The sequence below is a fragment of the Bos javanicus genome, chromosome 2 (assembly GCF_032452875.1).
Source record: "Bos javanicus breed banteng chromosome 2, ARS-OSU_banteng_1.0, whole genome shotgun sequence".
In the NCBI taxonomy this organism is placed as follows: Eukaryota; Metazoa; Chordata; class Mammalia; order Artiodactyla; family Bovidae; genus Bos; species Bos javanicus.
The window spans coordinates 100,076,041-100,096,260 of record NC_083869.1 but is presented as its reverse complement, the minus strand read 5'-3'; the positions used below and the strand labels follow the sequence as shown (position 1 = coordinate 100,096,260).

The following is a 20,220-nucleotide window of genomic DNA, read 5'->3' as shown; positions in this document are numbered from 1 at the left end:
GTTGTGCGTCAAGTAGACAAACAGACTCAAGATGTCAGATCTGGTGTCCTATATGTGACAGACATAAAGGAAGGAGAGCCAGTTGTGGCTAAAGATGTCTAGTGACAGATTTCTTGAATTTGTCAATTTTTCAGAAAGACTTTCTTCCTGAATGGAAATGTGCTTTGCACCCCTCCTAAGGTACACCATCAGAACTCAGTCAAATGTCAGCTAGGTGAGTAGCCAGGGAATGGAAGTGTTAGTGAAGCATTTATCAGGATAACTTTAATTTGCAAAGACCAGGTGACTGTTGCATTTATTTCGAACTCTGTAGTTAGGTTCAGCAAATAAGAAGTTAAGCTCATCAAATGATTGGTTGTACTTAAGCCTTTGGGGACAATAACCTAGTTGTCTTTCTAAGAGATGTAGCTTAGCTTAACTTTTTGTTTGCTGAATTTAATTATAATACATTTACAATCAAGATGGGGAGCTGTATTTGCATTTCAGGAACTAATTTTTGTAAAAGCATTTCTGGTGACAAAATTCACAGGTAACTCTACTCTGGAAAATCCCATTTTGGTTTTCCTTCTTATCAGCTAAAGGATGATCAGATATCAAGAGAGTGTGACTCAGTTGGGCATTTCTTGTTCTGTTTCAGTGAGGCAGTTGACAGAACATCTGTTTTATTACTTCCCATGAAGTAGGATATAAGGAAAGTGTGAGCACTCATGGGGTCAGCAATCCAGTGTCCTTCCTAAGGAAGCAGAGGGGACAAGTTAACCAAAGGGTGCTGCAAATAAAGAGGAATACGGTAAAAGGAAAGTTGTGTTGTTTACAAAAAGATGGCCCATGTTAATAACTTGGAAGAAAAGAAGGGCAAGCAATAAATAAAATATTTGGACAAGGTGGATTTTGGTGACCTGAGAGGAAGTCAGAAGTGCAGAAATACACTAATAAGTAAAGTGAAAGTCACTCAGTCATGTTCAACTCTTTAGTCCATGGAATTCTCCAGGCCAGAATACTGGAGTGGGTTCAGTTCAGTTCAGTTCACTCAGTCGTGTCTGACTCTTTGCAACCCCATGGACCGCAGCATGCCAGGCCTCTCTGTCCATCACCAACTCCCGGAGTTTATCCAAACTCATATCCCTTGAGTCGGTGATGCCATCCAACCATCTCATCCTCTGTTATCCCCTTCTCCTCCTACCTTCAATCTTCCCCAGCATCAGGGTCTTTTCAAATGAGTCAGCTGCTGGAGTGGGTAGCCTTTCCCTTCTCCAGAGGATCTTCCTGACCCAAAAATCGAACCTTAGTCTCCTGCATTGCAGGTGGATTCTTTACCAACTGAGCTACCAGGGAAGCAAAGCATGTGTTAAATGGATGTCACTGTGCTTTTCAAATTGCTTAGAATTTTAATCTTTTGAGTGGGAGAGCTTCACCTTAAAAAACGCTGACACCTCTGTTCAAGATTTATAAGGCACCTTTTGCCTCTGTATCTTTGTGTTTATGCACAATGTGTCTTTTTAATTGAGTGATTCTCACTGCCCCAGTGAAGTAAGGGGACACTTCTGTTTTACTGATGAGGGCACTGAGTCACAGAAAGGTTAACTGACTTGCTCAGGTCATGCATCAGTAGCTCGCAGAACTTAAGCTTGGAACATTCTAAAGACAAGAACTCATAACAAAGTGTAGCTTTATAGATAATTAAGCCACATTAATGCCTTCTATTTTTTTTTTATTATAGAAGTCATACTATATCTGTAGCTAACTGAAGAGCAAACTTTGAACCAAATTGTCACAAAATGTTCTCCAACAAAACTAGATCTGGTATTAATGATATTTAATTGTTTAACCATGCCATGTGTATAATCATGTTATGTGTATTGGCACCCTCCCTCAGGATGCATGTAAGAAAACAAAACAAACAAACAATAAACATGCATCCTGCTGGCATAAATACTTCTAAAAAGATGGTCTAATGAATTGGTCAGTAAGCTGCTCAGCACGGATTCAACAACTTTTCTTAGACTACATTTGGACTATTCTGTTCACATAAAGGCCCTAAATTTAAGGATATATTTGATTGGCTTAGACTGTGTCTAAAATAAACAATTGGGAGAGTATGTTTCCAGAAAACCGTGTCTCAACAGTAACAACTTAAAGAAGTGGGTGTGTTGACCCTGGTGAGGAGAGGACTAAATGAAAACATGATAATTGTTTTCAGATATTTAAAGGGCTCTCATAGAAAAAGGAGTGGCTTAGTTTTGAGTTGTTCCAGAAGACAAAATTAGGCAGAAGTTAAAAGGAGAAAGATTTTGGCCTAAAATAAAAATTTTGTTAACAATTAGAGCATTCTAACAATATAATGGGGTGCCTTGTTAGATGGGGAAAATAGACAGGAACTCTTAATTGAACACCTTGTATTCTCCAGGCAATGAGCCATTGGTACCACCAAGCGGCAAAAAAGAAAAGATTAAAGAGCCTGACATATTGTAGGCAACCAGTGAATGTTTAATTCTCTTATCTTCCCTAAATTTTTCTCACTTTATATTCATGATAATCCAATGACGTCATTATTGTCAACATTTTGCAAAGGACGTGCTTAGTCACTCGGTCATATCCAACTCTTTGCAACACTTTGGGCTGTAGCCCACCAGGCTCCTCTGTCAATGGGATTTTTCAAGCAAGAATACTGGAGTGTGTTGCCATTCTCCAGAGGATCTTCCTGAGCCAGAGATTGAACCCATGTCTTCTGTGTCTCCTGCATTGTAGGCGGATTCTTTACCTGCTGAACCGTCAGGGCAGTCAGGCAAAGTTAAACAGCAAAAAGGCGGTGCGGAGGGTGGGGGTGAAGCTCAGACCGGATTCCAAATCTGTCTCCAAATCTCACTTTCATTCAACTGTATAGTGCTGTCTTCATCATAACATTCTGCTCTTTGCCTGGAGAATACTCGGTCAAGAATTATCAGGAAGGGAGGAACAGGGTTTTGTGCATTTGGTAGAAAGTTGGTAGGAAAAAACACAGTCTTTTTCTTTTTGAATTTACTTGGAGATCAGTGCTGCTTCCCCTTGAAGATACTCTGTGCTGTTCAGTTATGCTTTGCCTTCTCAATCCACAGATATTAACATTTCTAACCTTCCAATGATAGATTTAGCACAGGTGTTTGGGTGTAGCTGATGTGGTTCTGGAATCATAGCCTTATCCAAAATCTTCTTCTGATGTCCCTTTATAATTTTTAAAATTTTTACTTAGGTTCTATCCAATAGGGATTTGAAGAGTATTGTGGTATGGTGTAAGGAATACTATCATGACCTCTGAGCACACTACTTATCTTTCTTTAAAACTTTATTCCTTTGGTCTTAAATGCTTTTCACTTCTCAGAGTCTTTATTAAAATCCTAAGACGCTTAGGTGGTTTGTCTTGGGAGGGTTAAAACTTACTAACTACCATAGCAGCTATTAGATTTCATTTTGACTGGAGTTAGTTGACATTTCATGGATCTTTCTTGACTAACAGAGTCGCTCGATGATTAATGTCTACATCTAGTCCCTAAATTGCTTTCAGGTACCCTCCAAATAAGTCGCATGTCACTCTTGCTCTTGCTGTGCCTTTATTTTTCCCTGCTCAAAACATGTATTCATGACTCATTTCTGCCGCAGTGCTTGTTTCAAGTAGTTAATGGAAAAACAGAAAACCTAGGTTCTAAACTCTCTAATGGTGGGATCTAGTGCAAATTAAACTCTCTGAGTTGCCTGTTTCTCTTTTGTAAAATGAAAAAACTAGATTAAGACAGTATTTTACAGCTTTAGTTACTGTTAAAATGCCTTCATAATTTTTGCCTTACCCACCTGAAATTGTACTCTTATTTTCTTATGAGTTTTTATTGAATCTTTTTTATAAATAAGTAAATATATTTTAAAAGCAAGTTAATATTACTACTGAAAATGAAACTCCATTATCTTCCGCAAAAATATAAAATAATAAAACATTAATGCAAAGGAAAAAAAAAAAAAAAACATGAATGCCAGAGACTCAGAGCCTGAAGATTTCTTTTTCTCTCCTTTAGGAAAAGACAATAGCCAAGAGTTAGAGATTTGTTAAAGATACAGATATGCCATGCTGGGACTTTCTCATTGATGTGATCAGAGAGAAGAACTTTCACACAGTGTGATTCAGTGTTATTTAGTGCACTCTTTGTACCTGAAATTATCTTGTTTACCACCCTTTGGGAAACATTGAACGCAAATGTAGATGGTCTCTAAACTTAGAGAGAGCATGATCTGACAAACTAATATGTAATGAGGCTCCAAAAGGTGGAAGCTCAGTGGATTTTTTTATATTAGATTTTCCCCATGAACTTTTAAGTTTTAGGAGATTCTATTGACGGAGATATTTTGGGGCCAGTGACATTACCAGAAGTCATCTAAATCTTATTTCTTAGGGAATTTTCTAATGGGATACTCTAGTCCCAAGTTATTTTGAGAAATGCTATATTTTTAAAAGACAAAGGATTTTGGTGTCTGATAAATTCTACTTTTTTGACCTTGAACAAATCTCTAAACCTTTTTTAGACTCAGTTTCCTCTTTGCAATAAGAATGTCATCATCCACAGAGGGAGACAAATGCAAAGTTAAAGTAGAGATAATCTATCATAATGCCCTGTCTTTTAACAGAAGTTTAAAAATACAATTCCTTACCCAAGTTTGGAGTCAAAATAATCTAGCAAAGTACATGATTTCTGCTTTTTAAATATCATGCATGAAAGTGAAAGTCACTCAGTTGTGTCCAACTCTTTGCGACCCCATGGGTACAGTCCATGGAATTCTCCAAACCAGGATACTGGAATGGGTAGCCTTTCCCTTCTCCAGGGGATCTTCCAAACCCAGGTATCAAACCCAGATCTCCCACTTTGCAGGCAGATTCTTTACCAGCTGAGCCACAAGGGAAGCCCTTTTGAATATCATAGAGAATGTCAAACTGCTTTAGTGTGGCATTAGATAAGTGTTATAATGTTGTGGTTAAGTTCATGGACTCCATAGTCAATAGCATGGTTTGAATCCACATTTATGGGCCTAGTGAACTTGGGCAAAATATTTAACTTCATCTGAAAAATGAGATTTAATAGTACCTACCTTTTGAATTGTAATGAGTTTTAAATAAATTACTACAAGCAAAGTATTAAGTGCTTAATTGACCCATGTTGAACAGTCCATAACTGTTAAATGATTAAGAACTAATGATGTTTTAAGAAGTGAAATAATTTTTAGAGAAACATTAAAATATCATATTAAAAAGCAAAGCAAAAAGAAAATCCTAAAGCAAACTCTTTACTGAGAGCATTACATATCAATCTTTGATACACAGGCATAGAATATAAAGAAAGTTAGTGTTCATATGTTTTCAATTGATATTTTCACTAAGATTTAGTAAAACATTGATTCACCATTCTCTTAAGCTCTATGCATGCACTTGTATAAGACAAGTCAATTGCTTAATAAAATACATTTATCTTTTGGATTGTAGAAAATAGAATACTGATATGTTGAATATTTTGTTTACATTTAGTTATATTTTTAACTAAAACTGTTGTTCTCTAAATGAAATTTATATTCAGAATGCCTCATGTATTCCTATTCTCTTTACATATTATATTATAAATGTTTATAAACTTCTAACAAGAAATTGGGTAAATTATTTGACAAATTCTCATTTATTATGCTATTTTGTAAAGAGTTCCAGAATATGGATTGTTGATGGGTAACTTTCAGCATACCCTTGGCTTATTTAATTTTTTTCTGAAACTTTTAAATCAAAATAGCCAAAAATAATAGTCAGAACTCAGTTTTATTTGTAATTCAAGTCTCCAACTCTCTTGTTCAATAAGCACATTAAAAAAATTGTCATTAGAGAAAAGATGAAAGGACTGATAGAAGAAGTGAGAGGGGAAAAAAGGGATGAAAAGGAAGAAGGAGGGGGAAACGAAGGAGAAAAAGAAGGATAGACACGGGATGGGACGCGGACAAGAGAGGCCGGCTGGTCCACAGAGGCCCCTCCATGATCAGTGGTGCCTTTTTGTCTAGTTTTTATTTGTAGTAGAATGAAGAAGGAAATGGCGACCCACTGCAGCAGTCTTGCCTGGAGATGGACAGAGGAGCCTGGGTGGGCTACAGTCCATTTTTGTCTACTTTATTTGTATTAAAGTTTTCTAAATAAGATTTCCTTGAAAAGGGAGTCTCTGGAGTTAAAGTTTGCAAGCTTCTAAGGTCTTTATCAGCAACTCACAGTTGTTGTTTTTGTTGCCTGAACATCTGGATAGTGGTGGGAAAACTCTTCACTAGCAATTCCCTACAGCATCCACCAGTGTCAAGGGAGATAGGTCTGCACAGGTCTCAGCTGTCCACCTTGGTGGACAATTAGAACTTGGGGACATTGTCAGCTTTGCTGGTCTTCAGCAACAAGTGGTGAAGACATGTACAAACTCTGTTTCTTTGAAAACTCCAACAGTTACAGAACAAATTGCCCACATATCAAGTTACCTTGGGTCTTTTCTTCCTGGAGAGCAACCTGATAAGGAGAGAAAAGATGAAAAGAGTAGGTGTCAGCATCTTAATTTTCCTTTAGCAAAGCAGGGTTACATAATTATGTGGGTTGATGGTCAGACAGACTCTTAAGAATCAGTCTTTCCTTTTGATTAACATTAGTAGCTTAATATTTTATACTAGTAAAATATGACACTATGACTGTGTCTTACTTTCTGTTTCCCAGCCTTACGAGTATCAAAGAATAACAAGGAATAAAGCATATATTCACCCTTAATTTAAACATACTTAATCAATTAAAATTGCCAAGGCTTGTGGCAGAGCATATGTTTCATCCGTTATGATTCTGTTGTCTTTTACAGATGAAAATGTAAATCAAAATTTGCATCAGACAAAAGCAATATCAATCAACAAAGTCAAGATTATTCTCTACTGTTTTCTTAGTTTATTAAAAGAAATATAAAATGTTCCTTTTTAACCTCATCTCAAACATAGATCATCATGGATCTGCATGCTAAATATTTATTCTCTACATATGTTTCTATCAGTTCAATTAAGTCATTCAGTTGTGTCCAGCTCTTTGTGACGCCATGGACTGCAGCATACCAGGCTTCCTTGTCCATCACCAACTCCCAGAGCTTACTCAAACTCATATCCATCGAGTCGGTGATGCCATCCAACCATCTCATCCTCTGCCATCCCCTTCTCCTCCCACCTTCAATCTTTCCCAGCATCAGTGTCTTTCCAAATAAGTCAGTTCTTTGCATTAGGTGGCCAAAATTTTGGAGTTTCAGCTTCAGTGTCAGTCCTTTCAATAAATATTCAGGACTGAATATTCCTAAATATTCCTTTAGGATTGACTGGTTGGATCTCCTTGCAGTCCAAGGGACTCTCAAGAGTCTTCTCCAACACCACAGTTCAAAAGCATCAATTCTTCAGTGCTCAGCTTTCTTTATAGTCCAACTCTTACATCCATACCTGACTACTGGAAAAACCATAGCTTTGACTAGACAGACCTTTGTCAGCAACGTAATGTCTCTGCTTTCTAATATGCTGTCTAGGTTGGCCATAGCTTTTTTTTCAAGGAGCAAGTGTCTTTTAATTTCATGGCTGCAGTCACCATCTGCAGTGATTATGGAGCCCCCCAAAATAAAGTCTCTCATTGTTTCCATTGTTTCCCTATCTATTTGCCATGAAGTGATGGGACCAGAGGCCATGATCTTAGTTTTCTGAATGTTGAGTTGTAAGCCAACTTTTTCACTTTCCTCTTTCACTTTCATCAAAAGGCTGTTTAGTTCTTCTTTGCTATATTCATGTATTATATTTTTATAACAGAAATGGGAAAATTCAGGTGAATTGTGATGTACAATCATTTATTACTTGAACATGTATACAGCAGTGCTGGTAAATTGTATTGCTTATTTTCAAGGTAAGTACAAAACATACCACATGGACACATACTCCAAATTAGGTTGGCTTTAAACAATACATCCTGTTATGTGCCAGACCTTGTGTTAGGTGCTAGGAATATCAAGATGAACAGGATAGGTTCTTTGAACTTGAGAGCTCACAATACAAGGAAGAAAACAGAAATCAATCAAATTGTGATAATGTGATATGATACTAGCTATATAGAGGTATGAAGAGAATACCTGGGAAGCATGAAATAGGGCTAGGACAGATCCACAAATCTGAATGTGGTTAATAAAGGATGGTGTAGTCCTGTCTATTGCATTTCTAGTTCAAAGGAAATCACTTTTTAACTGTTTTTGAATGACTAAGAACCCCTCAGTGCTACAAAATGAACCATGATTTGCCTTTACAAAATTATCCAGCCCTTTGTTGTGTTGTACAGAGAAAGCAACATGCACTCTTTCAAAATATAAAATTTATGCACAAATGAGACTGAATCTATAATAGTTCATAAGTGTTTAACTTTTGGAAATTTTCCCTTTTAAATCATGTGATTAATATTTTCAAATGTAAATATCTTTCTAACTTAAGAAATAGAAGGATTTTTGCATCTATGTTCATCAGTAATATTGGCCTGTAGTTTTCTTTTTTTGTGGGATCTTTGTCAGGTTTTGGTATTAGGGTGATGGTGGCCTCATAGAATGAGTTTGGAAGTTTACCTTCCTCTGCAATTTTCTGGAAGAGTTTGAGCAGGATAGGTGTTAGCTCTTCTCTAAATTTTTGGTAGAATTCAGCTGTGAAGCCATCTGGACCTGGGCTTTTGTTTGCTGGAAGATTTTTGATTACAGTTTCAATTTCCGTGCTTGTGATGGGTCTGTTAAGATTTTCTATTTCTTCCTGGTCGAGTTTTGGAAAGTTGTACTTTTCTAAGAATTTGTCCATTTCTTCCACGTTGTCCATTTTATTGGCATATAATTGTTGATAGTAGTCTCTTATGATCCTTTGTATTTCTGTGTTGTCTGTTGTGATCTCTCCATTTTCATTTCTAATTTTATTGATTTGATTTTTCTCCCTTTGTTTCTTGATGAGTCTGGCTAATGGTTTGTCAATTTTATTTATCCTTTCAAAGAACCAGCTTTTGGTTTTGTTGATTTTTGCTATGGTCTCTTTTGTTTCTTTTGCATTTATTTCTGCTCTAATTTTTAAGATTTCTTTCCTTCTACTAACCCTGGGGTTCTTCATTTCTTCCTTTTCTAGTTGCTTTAGGTGTAGAGTTAGGTTATTTATTTGACTTTTTTCTTGTTTCTTGAGGTGTGCCTGTATTGCTATGAACTTTCCCCTTAGGACTGCTTTTACTGTGTCCCACAGGTTTTGGGTTGTTGTGTTTTCCTTTTCATTCGTTTCTATGCAAATTTTGATTTCTTTTTTGATTTCTTCTGTGATTTGTTGGTTATTCAGCAGCGTGTTGTTCAGCCTCCATATGTTGGAATTTTTAATCGTTTTTCTCCTGTAATTGAGATCTAATTTTACTGCATTGTGGTCAGAAAAGATGCTTGGGAAGATTTGGGAGAATGGCATTGAAACATGTAAAATATCATGTATGAAACGAGATGCCAGTCCAGGTTCAATGCACGATACTGGATGCTTGGGGCTGGTACACTGGGATGACCTGGAGGGATGGTATGGGGAGGGAGGAGGGAAGAGGGTTCAGGAGGGGAACACATGTATACCTGTGATGGATTCATTTTGATATTTGGCAAAACTAATACAATTATGTAAAGTTTAAAAATAAAATAAAATTAAAAAAAAAAAGAAATAGAAGGGGTTCATTGTTAAAAAAAAAAGAACATCAACTTGTGTAACATAGGAAAAGCAGTCTTCCTTCCTCTATGTAACAACCACTCTCTTTCTTATATAACTCAGAAATACCTTTCAAATTTACTGTATATTCACTTAGAATTATTTTTTATCTTTTTATTAGAGAAAAGCCTATTGGTCAGAATCCAGAAATAACAGAATGTTAAAATATGCACAGGATTTTGAAGACTTGTTAAAAAAGAATATAGAATATTTCATTAATAATTTTGTGTCATTTTCATATTTAAAAGAATTTTGATATATTGTATTAAAAGTATATGCATTATTAAAATTTAATTGTACCTGTTTCTTTTTACTTATTTAAATGTAGATAGGAGAACATTTTAAATTACATATGCAGTTTGCAGTTTTAACTCACATTACATACATTGGACAATGTGGGTCTGGAAGGAGAAAAAATTTTTCTCAATATGAGTGCCTTTTCAGCTTATCTAAAAGTGAAGAATAGAGTAATGAACTTCTGAGGCAAAAGTAACAGAATGTGTAAAGCCTGAAGGCAGGAAGAAAGCTAGGCTATTTCAAATAACTAAAAGGAACTGAATTTTCAGTGTGGCTAAATTTTCTGAAAGAAAAGGAAGACTGGCAAGTTCTATATATCATACTGAAATAAATGAGTGGATTGATGGATGAATAGGGTGGTGGATGGACGAACTGATAGAGACAGAGGGACAGATATAATATTGCTGTGTGAAGTATAGAAATAGAGAGAAGCAAAAGTTAAAGTGGCGATACTGATTAATTGCAGAAGTCTAAATAAGAGACAATAGTGGCTTGGATAATGGAAAATATTATCACTTGAAAGGAGAGAACAGATTTGAATCATGGTTGGGATATAGAATTAATAGTATTTGCTATTGAATGTTCATATTAAGGATGAAAAAATAGAAGTTTTATTGACACTGAGCTGAAATTGATGGCAGAGATAGTTCAATTTAGGAAATGTTATATTATACCAGTGGAGCTTTCAAATTGAGATGTATGAAATTGGCTTTTTGTATTATTATTTATGATATTTAAATCTTGTCCATATAATACCTAATGGTATACCCTTCTGCATATGGTTAGTAAATGTTTATTAATTGTCCAGTTAAGCACATGATATTTTAGAATAAACATATATGACATAAGAGAAAGAAGAAAAATTTTTCTTTGAAAAATAATCCCTGTAAATGAAAATGACCAAAGAAAGTATCAATATTGTTTTTAAGCTATCAACACCTTATAGTTACAGAAATAAAATAGATAAAATGGCCAAATGTTAGTTCAGTTTAATGAACTCCAAAATGACTTAATTTTAGAAGCAAATTGATTGGATTATTAATCAGCACAAGTAACAAATTCAAAAATCATTAAAAAATGAATTATCAGAAAGTAAAGCAGAGATAGATAAAATAAGAAATTAAGAAAATGGCCAGTGGTAAAGTAAATATGTATTTTTAGAGGAAGATAGAATTCATGGCTCTAGATAATCTAACTTGATCTTTTCCTATTTTCAGAATCTACTCTGTTTTCTTTAAGAAGGCAAGAAATAAGTTTAAGTTCAGAGTGCGGATTTCTATGTATGGAACTAATTTGAGAAGGAAATTATCATAACCTGAAAAAATTACAGGGGCAACTTTGGCCACCTCATGTGAAGAGTTGACTCATTGGAAAAGACTGTGATGCTGGGAGGGATTGGGGGCAGGAGGAGAAGGGGACTACAGAGGATGAGATGGCTGGATGGCATCACTGACTCGATGGACGTGAGTCTGAGTAAACTCCAGGAGTTGGTGATGGACAGGGAGGCCTGGCGTGCTGCGATTCATGGGGTCATAAAGAGTCAGACATGACTGAGCGACTGAACTGAACTGAATACTATGAGAAAACAGAAATTTGTGACTCAGAAAAGGTATGGGGATGGGAACCATGTAAGTTGTGGAGGGATAAAGGAATCAAGATAAGGGTAAGCTTCTAGGAGGAGAGGAAGCACTCCATCTGTCTTTTAGTGATTCTTGCAAATATATGTATGAAAACCGATCTAAGAATGATTTTCAAGGGAATGAATGAATAGAAAGATATATGAGAAGTGATCAGTGTTTAAGGGGTCTGTTATGAGCTGATTCCGATTTAAAGAAACTTCATTTCCCATATATTATTTTCAGTTCCAAATGACAAGAGTATTTTTAACTTTATTTTTAATTTAAATTTGTATAGCTTTGGGATCATTACAGTGTTGTTTCCCTAGTTATAGATTGGTTATATGTTGTGGTATACATATTTCATTGATTACTTCATATAGCCAAATATTTTGTTCCTCAAGAAACTTGGAAATATTGAACCCCAAAACAAAAGAAGTAGAAGAAGAATAATTTATAGTAAAGAATGTTTTGTCTTTTTTATTTTAAAAACATTTTGAATATAAAATTATGGTTTTATCTTGATCCAAAAGCATAGCACATTTCAGAATATCATGTGCAAGTTTATTCTTAAATTGACTCATTCAGTAATTGTACTCTGAGTGCCCAATATGTGTCACACAGTGGAATGTACTTAAAATAAATATTTTGTACATTGCATATGTGTTTATTAATGTCATTAGTGCAAGCTCATAACTTAGCTTTCCATATTTAAGTTTCATATGTGAAAAATGCTGATTTCCTTTTCAGATTCACTGAACAAGGCCTGGTCCCTTGGCTCTATCCAAATCTAGATAAACAAATAGTCATTAAAATTTGACTAATCCATACTTCCCATACACAACAACACTAAACTATCAGCAGTTTTTGAAATAAGATGATTAGCAATGCAAATTTATCTTCTTACCTGTAGCTCACAATAAGCAGAATAAACAGAAATATAAATCTCAGGAGAGTAGCAGCCCTCAGAATTTTGCTTTAATGATCCTAAGGACTCTGGACCTAGTTACTTAAATGCTTTAAGGGTCCTTTGCATTTGATCAGGATTTTGTGTGTGTGTGTGTGTGTGTGTGTGTAAAACCTTCCCCATACCCACTCAAGCAGAAGGATCACTTTCTGTTTGCTTTCTCACTGGTCCCAGTATCCAGTTTTGTTTTTTTTTTCCTATTTATCATACTATATTGCATATGTGTATTTACTTGGCCATTCCCTTGAGGTTCAGGATGGTGATCTATGACATATATTTGTGTATCCTGCACCTAAGAATCATTCCTGGTACATAATGGGTGTTTGAGGTTGGTAAAATTGGTTTATTCTAATTCTGTAAAACAAACAAACAAATAAAACATTCCTATAAACATATGAGCAAAGCTGTAAGAATGTAAACCATCAGTGAGAATGACAGAATTAAGACTGAATCATCCCACCAATTTATAAAACCAATGACAGTAATATTTTCCCATATCAGATACAGTGATAAGGGAGAATAACTTGGCTTCAAAATTTATAGCAGCATTGTGGGCTCAGTACTAAGGATGAAAAACTTTTAGTTCTTTCCCCTCATCCACTCTTACTTTACCCTCCGCTTTTAGGTGTTGTTTTCTTTTGCAGTAAATGCTGATATAATTGAGGCTAAGATAAGGTCCATTGATGTAACAAACCATTAGCTGAAAACAGTCATCCTACCATTGATCTTTTGCAGGCTTTCTTTTTATCCTGGGGCTTAAAAAAAAAAAAAAAAGGAAGAAAGAGGAAAAACAGAGAAAGAAAAACAAAAACATCAAACACAGTATTCTAACACTTAATACTTAGTAATAACTATAAGACTATTGATATGATTCCCTTGCCAGCAGTTCACTTTAATATGGAATTGATCATCCATTCTCAACCGAACAGCTGTTTTAAAGCTACAGCATATCTAGCATTCACCTTCTCACCTGAATGCCTGCATTTGATAGAGGTGGTTATCTGTGTGATCAGTGTTATCTTCAAAACGGAATTAGCAGGCTTCAGATATCTCAATAACTATACATAGCCCTTCTAATCCTCACTAGCACCTAAACTGATAACTTTATGACAAAATACACACACACACACACACACACACACACACACACACACATAAATAAATGAAAGGAGGGGAAGATTTAAAGACCGTAGTTACATAAGGTCATCTTGCAGGACAAGAAATCCTAAATAAAGCTAAATACAGTTGACTTCCGAAATGAACCAGTAGAGCCAAATTAAAGCTCTCAAATAAGGTAGCACTTATAAGAAAACAAGGCCAATGTGTTTTTATACCTCTGGAGAAATGATTATTTCCTATTTGTGCCATGTGGAGAAATGATATTCCTATTCCTTACATGTGGATTAGAAATGTGTCATTGTGTCCTGTTACCAAGGCCATCAAAGTAAAGCTATAGCAAGGCATGTATGGACAGTTGTAGTTCAAAAGGACATTGATCACTGCATTGTAGCTATTGCAAATAGAGGATAATTGCTGTTTTACTACTGAAGAGGTCTTGGTGGATACTTTTTTTTAAAGTAATTTTTATTTATTTATTTAATTTTTGTCTGTACTGGCTCCCCATTGCTGCATGGGCTTTTCTCTAATTGTGAAGAGCCAGGGCTACTCTCTAGATGCGGAGCACAGGCTCTAGAGTGTGGGCTCAGTAGTTGTGGCAGAGCACAGGCTTCATTGCTCTGCGGCTTGTGGGATCTTCCTGGACCAGGGATCCAACCTGTGTCTCCTGAATTGACCGGAGGATTCTTTACCACTGAACTTAGAAGCCTGATAGATACTTTTTTATTTTTTTACAAATTTTCTGTAACTAGAGAACACGTGTCACTATTTAAAGTACACATTGTATTCTTATATCTCAAGAGAAATTTCATGATTTAGAATTTCTTTGAGCAGTAGCCCCTTCACATACATAGCCAAATGGTTTAAGTATGAGCAAGCAGTTACATATGCGGTAGGTAGTTAAAAAATGCACATTTGAACCACTTAACAGAATACCAGTCTTCTAAGACTGTGCTTTATTTAAATTTAAAAACAATTTTTCATATAAAAGTGCTAACATCCATTCTATTTTATTGAATATTTGTTAAATGTTTTTGCTGCTAAGTTGCTTCAGTCGTGTCCGACTCTGTGTGACCCCATGGACGGCAGCCCACTGGGGTTACCCCCGTCCCTGGGATTCTCCAGGCAAGAACACTGGAGTGGGTTGCCATTTCCTTCTCCAATGCATGGAAGTGAAAAGTGAAAGTGAAGTCCCTGAGTCGTGTCCGACTCTTAGTGACCCCATGGACTGCAGCCTGCCAGGCTCCTCTGTCCATGGAATTTTCCAGGCAAGAGTACTGGAGTGGGTTGCCATTGCCTTCTCCGGTAAATGTTTTTGCACATGACATTATAAAACAGCATTTTACAATATCCCCAAGAGTCTGGAAAGGAAAATGGAATTTTATTTTTTCTAAATACCCCCAAGGGCCTGACAGTTCTTTAAAAACCAATGCCCTACTTCCAATTACCTGGTAAAAAAATCCACTCTCATCAATGTGGAGGTTTCCTTTCATCAATGTCTATCAAAGACTGAACTGCCAAAGTCTAAGCCTGAATTGCATATTTTTCTATTCCAGTATATTGACAAACCCTGCATAGACACTGAGCTTCCCATTGGTGTCTCTTAAAGAAACTAGAGGATAAATACACGTGTGTGCATGCTAAGTTGCTTAAATTATGTACGACTCTGTAAGACCCTAAGGATTGTAGTCTGAGAGACTCCTCTGTCCATGGGATTTTCCAAGCAAGATCCTCCAGGGGATCTTCTTGACCCACGCATTCAATCCTCAGCTCTTCTGTCTCCTACACTGACAGGCAGGTTCTTTACCACTAGCTACATGTGGGAAACCTGGCCTTACTGCCTTTCCCCACACAACTGTCCATATCCAAAGTCTTTCTTTTTTAACAGGCAGAACAGTCAGTATGATGGATCTGACCTCATTGATTCAATTTAAGGTTCACTTTCTCACAGAAATAGTGCATGCCTTGTTAAATTTAAGTGGCATTGTTTTCCTGTTCTCCTTCTGCAGCATTCTGTGTGTACTTTTAAAACAGTAATTAAATTATGACTATGGGTTTTTCTCCTCGTCTTTATATCCCAACTCCAGTCTCTAAATTTTCTTGGGGGAACGTTTGTCTTTCATCATTGTATTCCCCGTGCTTAGCACATGCCTTAATAGTAGGTATTAAATAAACATTCTAAATTATTACTTCAGCAAGCTGTGTCTAAATGGGATACAAAGATCAACCATAATAACTTCTTGTGTATAAGCTTATATTTTCCCCTTAAACATTAACTTAATAGATAGAGGAGCAAGTAGATACGAGACATAATATTAATGGAGAATTGGGAATAGTCAGTGTTGGAGAGAGATAGGCAAAATGGTAGATTGTTTTGAAGAGCAAAATATTCAAGATTCTAGCTAAATATAATCCTGCAAATAGCCATTGTTTGACTCTCCAATTTACCTAAGCATCTTCATTCCACATTTTCTCATCATTCTTTGGCCTGTTAGTTGCCCTAGTTTTCCAAGGGCTAAGCAGATAATTCAAGCCAGAGATTTATTTTGCGTAATGCTGAAATTATGAGCAGGCAACGAAGCAATAATAAAATATTAAAGTGAAAAGGTCACTGTATTTTAGAGAACAAATGAAATGTGTACTAGGTATGTTTCAAGGGCTTACTCATTGAAATAAACTGTAAGTAATCCGAAACCTAACGTAATCAACCACTTTCGCTTTTCTTTGAAGAACAAAATAGTCCTTTAAGCTTTGTTTTCATCACTGAAATGAGAACAACAGATCTTCCTAATAAGTAGCAGAGAAAAATAGTTAACATTTTCACCAGATTCTCTGAGGATGTCCTGTAGTTACTATGACATTTTCTTTTCTTTCTTTTTTTTCTTTCCTATTTCAACTTTGAACTTGTAACTTGCATAAAAGCTTACCAGCTTACTAAAGTTTTAAAAGACTTTTCGTATCACCAGTGTTTCAGATTTTGTCTCTTCTATACTTATTTGATAACTGACCTCTTAAACCTCTTTTCTTGAATTTATATCTAAACCTGAGGTTCTCTTTCTGAGACACAATTCTTATTTTCCTTTTTAAATTTTATTTTCCCAAATCACAACATCATTTGCAGTTGGAGTCATCTCTTTTCTTTCTCTTTGCATATTTCCAATTTTGTCAAAATATTAGGACATGTAGAAAATAGCACTGGGTTCTCGTGAAATTCTGCCCATTGTATGTCAAGCTTACTTCCTTTTGAGAAATTTAGTTATAAATTCTCTGCATTCTGGCACATTGATTCAAATTAAAACTGCATTAATAATTGAGTCACAAGCCTTTTTCTCTTTTCTTTGATTTGTATCACAAGACAATTAATATTCTATTGCTTTTTATATCTCTCTAGCACTTAATTCAAAAACATTTATATAACTTGGATATTTTCTCTAGGGTTTTATGCAAACTTTGGGGATTTTATTAGAATCTGAGAACTTTCTGAAACATACCCATCAAAAGTTTTCACCTCCATTATGAATTCTTTAGAAATGAATCCCAAGAGAAAGTTTGGCATATAGCAAATCAGCCAGGAACAAATTTAATAAAATCAATTTAATAAGTAAGGGAATAACACACAAGAGTTGTTTTGATAACTGCATGCCTCTGGTGCATAGAATAACACAAAGCCAAATGCCAATTGCTTTCAGTGCCTTACAAAGAAAAAGTCTCAAATTAGAACTCAGGAAATGTCTCACAACTTTTTTTTCCCCCAAGACCAATTCTTATAATGCAGCATTTAAGGCAACATATGCAGTGAGGTGTTCGGAGTGCTTCTGGGCAAAGTTAGTCTTTCTTCCCCAATAACATGACTTTTGATGTTTATGTGCAAAAAAAACAAGATGCTTTTCAGCATCTTAGAAATTTTGCTGGAGAATTTCACATATACTTTTAAGCCCTATTGTATGATCTGTTTAATGAAAGTAAAATACACATAATTCATAACCATTTAAATTTGAATATTAGTTTTATGGTACATATGACTATAAACTCACTAATATAGAGAGTTTTATTTACGGACTAAGGTGTCTTCTTTTTGAAATATCAATTTGTAATTGGACCAGGTTAATCTCACTATTAAGTAACAGGGCAGTAACTTACATACTTTCTTTTTCTGGAGATGTATTTTGCTATATTTTTTTGCTTATTTATCAGATAATTAAAATAATTAAAATATCTATTTTTTCTCCAGTGATCACTAATAGCCACTCATTTTTACATAATTGTAATCAAATGGTATGATAATAAGAGCCAATACTTACATCTTTTCTAAACATATGCTAACTGATAAATATATGATACAGTTATATGTACTTTATATATATTAATTCACATAATCACAGCACTACCTGGTGAGAATTAGCACCTCCATTTTACAGAGCAGAGACTGAAAAGGTTTTGTGACTTGAGTGAGATTTCAGTTTATTAATGGCAGAGCCAAGATTCAAACTCAGGCAGAGTGGCTTCATTATCTTTACTTTTAAATTTGTTGTTGTTATCCTGTCTAATATAAATACTTTGGGAGTTATACTTTTCTTACACAACTGGGTTACAGATTCAAGATGCCCATGGATTTGGTTAGGCTATTCTGAGTTCCGTTTCTAGTTTCTTTTCCCCCCACACATGATGAACACTTATTCTCTCAGCTTTCTCATATAAAATCAAAGATTAGTAATAATATTCATTTCATAAGGTTTTTGTGAAGTATCAGTGACTTACTATATACAAAAGTACTTAGCATAGTGCTAAGTACTTAATAGTTCAGTTCAGTTCAGTCACTCAGTTGTGTCTGACTCTTTGCGACCCCATGAACCACAGCACGCTAGGCCTCCCTGTCCATCACCAACTGCTGGAGTCCACCCAAACCCATGTCCATTGAGCCGTGATGCCATCCAACCATCTTATCCTCTGTTGTCCCCTTCTCCTCTTGCCCTCAATCTTTCCCAGCATCAGGGTCTTTTCAAATGAGTCAGCTCTTTGCATCAAGTATTGGAGTTTCAGCTTCAACATCAGTCCTTCCAATGAACACCCAGGACTGATCTGCTTTAGGATGGACTGGTTGGATTTCCTTGCAGTCCAAGGGACTCTGAAGAGTCTTCTCCAACACCACAGTTCAAAAGCATCTTGGACAGTTCTTTGGCACTCAGCCTTCTTTATGGTCCAACATTCACATCTATACATGACCACTGGAAAAACCATAGCCTTGACTAGATGGACCTTTGATGGCAAAGTAATATCTCTGCTTTTTAATATGCTATCTAGGTTGGTCATAACTTACCTTCCAAGGAAAGTTTTTTGGCTGCAGTCACCATCTGCAGTGATTTTGGAACACACAAAAAATAAAGTCAGCTACTGTTTCCACATCTATTTGCCCTGAAGTGATGGGGCCAGATGCCATGATCTTAGTTTTCTGAATGTTGAGCTTTAAGCCAACTTTTTCAGTCTCCTCTTTCACTTTCATCAAGAGGCTCTTTAGTTCTTCTTCACTTTCTGCCATAATGGTGGTGTCATCTGCATGTCTGAGGTTATTGATATTTCTCCCAGCAGTCTTGATTCCAGCTTGTTCTTCCTCCAGCCCAGCATTTCTCATAATGTACTCTGCGTATAAGTTAAATAAGCAGGGTGACAATATAAAGCCTTGACATACTCCTTTTCCTATTTGGAAGCAGTCTGCTATTCCATGTCAAGTTCTAACTGTTTCTTCCTGACCTGCACACAGGTTTCTCAAGTACTTAATAAGTGAAAGCCAAAATGTTATGTCTTTATTTTGTTATTACTTGAGACCTTTCTTGAATATAGTTTTCCATTGGGTTGTACCGTCTTTTGAGAGTGTCTGTTCTAAACGTTATGGTGCCTCCTTTCTGGAATGAAATGAAGTATGGAGGGATTTTTCATATGGGGGAAGTTAAGAGAAAAACTACTTAACTCTGTATTTCCTCAAACTGAACTGAACAAGCATGTTAATTAAGCTTGAATTTGTCTTAATAGAGTTTACCTTTGTTTCTCAGATGACTAATTTTATTGTACACTAATATCCTAAAAATAATATCCACTGAAAAGAAAACTTCATTCAACATATATAACCTAGTCAATTATTCAGTCAACATGTGTAACTTATAGTGCTACTCATGGAGGGATACAATAGTAAGCAAATCAGATTGGTATTAGTTAAAACTCTATAATTTAAATGTATTTTAAAATTATCTTCCTGTAAAAAATAGTTTTTCTTAGCCTCACTGCCTCATGAATCATTACTTCCTGATCTATTAAGAGGCACATAGATGAGAAAAATTGGAATGGATCTTACCTCTTCAATCCCTTGCCTCACCTGCTTTTGCTAATGTGAACTTGATTGTTAACACAGCAGTTATAAATACTCATATAATTCCCATCTTC

At 35.7% G+C, this 20,220-nt stretch overlaps 1 protein-coding gene across 6 annotated transcripts in view; it reads left to right on the top strand.

The window, feature by feature from the left end:
- Positions 1-20,220, top strand: part of ERBB4 (erb-b2 receptor tyrosine kinase 4) — a 1,283,620-nt gene that overhangs the window by 511,318 nt on the left and 752,082 nt on the right. The window lies entirely within an intron of this gene.